We start from the raw sequence: 6,728 nt of genomic DNA on the forward strand, positions 1-6,728 counted from the left end.
CCGAGGGTTACGATAGCAGGATCGACAGCACGCAGAGGGGGACTTGGCTGATCCTCGGCTTTCGCATCCCGCCCCTCTGGTCGGCTGAGTGCCCGCACACTTGTTCCGTGGGTTGACTTAGACATACGGAGTTCATTCCTACTCTAAGCATACAGAGTTCATTCCCAATCTAAGATCAGACCGGACTGAGGGATGTGGCAGCACATGCTAGGCTCGAGCATGTGCTGGTGTTGCATTTTTCTTCGTCGGGGCACCATCATCGAAGCATCGTCGGAGAACCTAACCGGCCTCATTGGGGTTTCGACTATCGGGGGGGTCGGGGGGGTGTACGAACATATGTACGATGGGTGCTGGTACTTGGACCTTATATTGGCCCCCTATCCCTCATCAAACCTCGAGAACTCACGCCCCCTTAAAGGGCATTTGAGATTTTATAGGCTTGCTGCCAGTAGCCATTAAAGTGTCTGAAATGGGGACACTTTTTTCAAATGGTCACAAAATCTTGTACACTTCGAGTTTTTAGCTGAATTTTTTTGGGCATGCCAACAAAAATACAAGGATCATGTCTACCAAGTTTAGCACCAACACTCCTTCCGAAAAATTTTTAAAACATCCCGAACCGTAAAAAGTTTCAAACATCGTGAAAAATAGAAAACGAGTCGTCTTGGCATGAAACTTCACGTGAAAGCTTAAAGGACCATTGTATGAATTTACAATTCATAAAATGGCATTGACACACAGAAATATGAAGATGTGCCTAAACCCACCGACCACCCTATCGATCCACGGCTTGCGTATCCCGTCTCTCTGGCCGGCGAAGTGCCTGCCCACCCGCTCGTTTCGTCAGTTGGCTTAGGCATACGGAGTTCATTCCCAGTCCAAGATCAGACCGAACTGAGGGTTGCAACAGCAGGATCGGCTACAGCAGAGGGGACCCGATCGATCCCCAGCTAGCATATCTCGCCCCTCTGGTCGGCTGAGCGCCCGCACGCTCGTTTCGTGGGTTGACTTGGGCATACGGAGTTCATTCCCAGTCTAAGATCGGACCATACTGAGGGTTGCGGCAGCACATGCTGGGCTCGGGCATGTGCTGGTGCCGTATTTTTCTTCGTCAGGGCACCATCACCGGAGCATCACCAAAGAACCTGACCGGCGGCATTGGGCTTCCGACGATCGGGGGGTCGGGGGGTGTGCGAACATGATGTGCGATGGGTGCTGGTACTTGGCCCTTATATTGGCCCCCTATCCCTCATCAAACCTTGAGAACTCACACCCCCTTAAAGAGCATTTGAGATTTTACAGGTTTGCTGCCAGTAGCCATTAAAGTGTCTGAAATGGGGACATTTTTTTCAAATGATCACAAAATCTTGTACACTTTGAGTTTTTAGCTGAATTTTTTTGTGCATGCCAACCAAAATACAAGGATCACATCTACCAATTTTGGGGCCAAAACTCTATTCGAAAAAATTTTAAAAAATCCAGAATCGTAAAAAGTTTCAAAAATCGTGAAAAATAGAAAACGAGCCATCTTGCCATGAAACTTAACGTGAAGGCTTAAGGGACCATTGTATGAATTTACAAACCATAAAAATTGCATTGGCACACAGAAACATGAAGATATGCCTAAACCCACCTACCACCCTATCGATCCATGGCTTGTGCGTCCTGCCTCTCTGGCCGATGTAGTGCCCGCCCGCCCGCTTGTTTCGTCGATTGGCTTAGGCGTACGGAGTTCATTCCCGGTCTAAGATCAGACCAGACCAAGGGTTGTGGCAGCCGGATTGGTAGCACGTAGAGGGGGACCCGATCGATCCCCGACTTGCGCATCCCGCCCCTCTGGCCGGTTGAGCGTCCGCACGCTCGTTTCGTGGGTTGACTTAGGCATACGGAGTTCATTCCCAGTCTAAGATCAGACCAGACAGAGGGCAGCAGAACATACTGGGCTCGGCCATGTGCTGGTGCTGCATTTTTCTTCTCCGGGGTAGCATCATCAGAGCATCGTCGGAGAACTTGACCGACGGCATTGGGGTTTAGACGATCGGGGAGGCCGGGGGGGTGTGCGCACATGATGGATGATGGGTGCTGGTACTTAGCCCTTATATTGGGCCCCTATCCCTCATCAAACCTCGAGAAACTCACACCCCCTTAAAGAGTATTTGAGATTTTACATGTTTGCTGCCAGTAGCCATTAAAGTGTCTGAAATGGGGACACTTTTTTCAAATGGTCACAAAATCTTGTACACTTCGAGTTTTTAGCTGATTTTCTTTGTGCATGACAAAAAAATACAAGGATCACGTCTACCAAGTTTTGGGCCAAAACTCTTTACGAAAAAATTTTAAAAAATCCCGAACTGCAAAAAGTTTCAAAAATCGTGAAAAATATAAACCGAGTCGTCTTGGCATGAAACTTCACGTGAAGGCTTAAGGGACCATTGTATGAATTTACAAGCCATAAAAATGGCATTGGCACCTAAAAACATGAAGATGTGCCTAAACCCACCTACCACCCTATCGATCAACGGCTTGCGCATCCCGTTTCTCTGGCCAGCGTAGTGCCCACCCGCCCGCCTGCCCGCTCGTTTCGTCGGTTGGCTTAGGCATACGGAGTTCATTTCCAGTCTAAGTTCGGATCAGACCTAGGGTTGTGGCAACACATGCTGGGCTCGGGCATGTGCTAGTGCCGCAGTTTTCTTCGTCGGGGCACCATCGTCGGAGCGTCGCCGGAGAACCTGACCGACGACATTGGGGTTCCAGCGATCGAGGGGGCCGGTTAGGGTGTGCGCACATGATGTGCGATGGGTGCTGGTACTTGGCCCTTATATTGGCCCCCTATCCCTCATCAAACCTCGAGAACTCACACCCTTTAAAGAGCATTTAAGATTTTACAGGTTTGCTGCCAGTAGCCATTAAAGTGTCTGAATTGGGGACACTTTTTTCAAATGGTCACAAAATCTTGTACACTTCGAGTTTTTAGCTGAATTGTTTTGTGCATGCCAACAAAAATATAAGGATCATGTATAACAAGTTTGGGGCCAAAACTCCGTCCAAAAAAATTTTAAAAAATCCCGAACCGTAAAAAGTTTCAAAAATCATGAAAAATAGAAAACGAGTCGTTTTGCCATGAAACTTCACGTGAAAGCTTAAGGGACCATTGTATGAATTTACAAGCCATAAAAATGGCATTGGCAGGCAGAAATATGAAGATGTGCCTAAACCCACCTACCACCCTATCGATCCACGGCTTGCGCATCCCATCTCTCTGGCCGACGTAGTGCCCGCCCGCCCGCTCGTTTCGTCAGTTGGCTTAGGCATACGGAGCTCATTCCCAGTCTAAGATCGAACCAAATCGAGGGTTGCCGTAGCAGCATCGGCAGCATGCAGAGGGGGACCCGACCGATCTCCGGCTTGTGCATCCTGCCCTTTGGCCGGCTAAGCGCCCACACACTCGTTTTATGGGTTGACTTAGGGATACGGAGTTCATTCCCAGTGTAAGCACATGGAGTTCATTCCCAGTCTAAGATCAGATCGGACGGAGGGTTGCGACAGCACATGCTGGGTTTGGGCATGTGCTGGTGCCGTATTTTTCTTCGTCGAGGCACCATCGTCGGAGCATTGTCAGAGAACCTGACCGACGGCATTTGGGTTTCGACGATCGGGGGGGCCGGGGGGTGTGCGCACATGATGTGCGATGGGTGCTGGTACTTGGCCCTTATATTGGCTCCCTATCCCTCATCAAACCTCGAGAACTCACACTTGCTTAAAGAGCATTTGAGATTTTACAGGTTTGCTGCCAGTAGCCATTAAAGTGTTCGAAATGGGGACACTTTTTTCAAATGGTCACAAAATCTTGTACACTTTGAGTTTTTCACTGAATTGTTTTGTGCATGCCAACAAAAATACAAGTATCACATCTACCAAGTTTGGGGCCAAAACTCCTTTCGAAAAAATTTTAAAAAATCCTGAACCGTAAAAAGTTTCAAAAATCGTGAAAAATAGAAAACGAGTCGTCTTGCCATGAAACTTCACGTGAAGGCTTAAGGGACCATTGTATAAATTTACAAGCCATAAAAATGGCATTGGCATGCAGAAATATGAAGATGTGCCTAAACTCACCTACCACTGTATCGATCCACAGCTTGTGCATCCCGTCTCTCTGGCCGTCGTAGTGCCCGCCCGCCCGTTCGTTTCATCGATTGGCTTAGGCATACGGAGTTCATTCCCAGTCTAAGATCGAACCAGATTGAGGGTTGCAGTAGTAGGATTGGCAACATGCAGAGGGGGAACCGGTCGAACTCTGGCTTGTGCATCCCGCCCCTCTGGTCGGCTAAGCGCCCGCACGCTCATTTTGTGGGTTGACTTAGGCATACGGAGTTCATTCCCAGTGTAAGCATACGGAGGTCATTCCCAATCTAAAATCAAAGCGGACTGAGGGTTGCGGCAGCACATGCTGGGCTCGGGCATGTGTTGGTGCCGCATTTTTCTTCGTTGAGGCACCATCGTCGGAGCATCGCCGAGAACCTGACCGGCGGCATTTGGGTTCCGGTGATCGGGGGGGCCGGGGGGGTGTGCGCACATGATATGCGATGGGTGCTGGTACTTGGCCCTTATATTGGCCGCCTAACCCTCATCAGACCTCGAGAACTCATACCCCCTTAAAGTGCATTTGAGATTTTACAGGTTTGCTGTCAGTAGCCATTAAAGTGTCTGAAATGGGGACACCTTTTTCAAATGGTCACAAAATCTTGTACACTTTGAGTTTTTCGCTGAATTGTTTTGTGCATGCCAACAAAAATACAAGTATCACATCTACCAAGTTTGGGGCCAAAACTCCTTCTGAAAAAATTTTAAAAAATCCCAAATCGTAAAAAGTTTCAAAAATCGTGAAAAATAGAAAACGAGTCGTCTTGCCATGAAACTTCACGTGAAGGCTTAAGGGACCATTTTATGAATTTACAAGCCATAAAAATGGCATTGGCACGTAGAAATATAAAGATGTGCCTAAACGCACCTGCCACCCTATTGATCCATGGCTTGCGCATCCCGTCTCTCTGGTCGACGTAGAGCTCGCCCACCCACCCGCCCGCTCGTTTCATCGGTTGGCTTAGGCATACAGAGTTCATTCCCAGTCTAAGATTGGACCGGACTGAGGGTTGCAACAGCAAGATGGACAGCACGTAGAGGGGGGCCCGACCTATCCTCGACTTGCGCATCCCGCCCCTCTGGCCTGCTTAGCGCCCGTACGCTCGTTTCGTGGGTTGACTTAGGCATACAGAGTTCATTCCCAGTCTAAGATCGGATCGGACCAAGGGTTGCGGCAGCACATGCTGGGCTCGGGCATGTGCTGGTGCCGTATTTTTCTTTGTCGAGGCAGCATCGTCGGAGCATCGCCGGAGAACCTGACCGACGGCATTTGGGTTCCGACGATCGGGGGGGCCGGAGGGGTACTTGGCTGTTATTTTGGCCCCCTATCCCTCATCAAACCTTGAGAACTCACACCCCCTTAAAGAGCATTTTAGATTTTACAGGTTTGCTGCCAGTAGCCATTAAAGTGCTTGGAATTGGGACACTTTTTTCAAATGGTCACAAAATATTGTACACTTCGAGTTTTTAGCTGAATTTTTTTATGCATGCCAAAAAAAATACAAGGATCACGTCTACCTAGATTGGGGCCAAAAATCTTTTCAAAAAAATTTAAAAAAATCCTGAACCGTAAAAATTTTTGAAAACCGTGAAAAATAGAAAACAAGTCGTCTTGCCATGAAACTTCACGTGAAGGCTTAAGGGACCAATGTATGAATTGAAAAGCCATAAAAATGGCATTGCCACATAGAAATAGGAAGATGTGCCTAAACCCACCTACCACCCTATCGATCCACGGCTTGTGCATCCCTTCTCTCTGGCCGACGTAGTGCCCGCTCGCCCGCCCGCTCATTTCGTCGGTTGGCTTAGGCATACGGAGTTCTTTCCTGGTCTAAGATCAGACTGGACCGAGGGTTGCAGTAGCAGGATCGGTAGCACGTAGAGGGGTACCCGGCCAATCCCCGGCTTGTGCATCCCACCCCTCTGGCCAACTGAGCGCCCGCACACTCGTTTCGTGGGTTGACTTAGGCATATGGAGTTCATTCCCAGTCTAAGCATACGGAGCTCATTCCTAGTCTAAGATCAGATTGGACCGAGGGTTGCGATAGCACATGCTGGGCTCGGGCATGTCCTGGTGCCGTATTTTTCTTCATCGAGGCACCATCGTCAGAGCGTCATCGGAGAACCTGACCGACGGCATTGGGGTTCCAGCAATCGGGGGGGTGTGCACACATGATGTGCGATGGGTGCTGGTACTTGGCCCTTGTATTTACCCCCTATCCCTCATCAAACCTCAAGAACTCACGCCCCCTTAAAGAGCATTTGAGATTTTATAGGTTTGCTGCCAGTAGCAATTAAAGTGTCTGAAATGGGGACACTTTTTTCAAATGGTCACAAAATCTTGTAAACTTTTGAGTTTTTAGCTAAATTTTTTTGTGCATGCCAAATAAATTGCAAGGATCATGTCTACCAGGTTTGGGCGAAAACTCCTTTTGAAAAAATTTTAAAAAATCTCGAACCGCAAAAAGTTTCAAAAATCATGAAAAATTGAAAACGAGTCGTCTTGCCATGAAACTTCACGTGAAGGCTTAAGGGACCATTGCATGAATTTACAAGCCATAAAAATGGCATTGGCACGCAGAAATATG

The sequence above is a fragment of the Durio zibethinus genome, chromosome 19, assembly GCF_047325235.1.
Source record: "Durio zibethinus cultivar Kanyao isolate XHJ-2024 chromosome 19, ASM4732523v1, whole genome shotgun sequence".
Taxonomy (NCBI): Eukaryota; Viridiplantae; Streptophyta; class Magnoliopsida; order Malvales; family Malvaceae; genus Durio; species Durio zibethinus.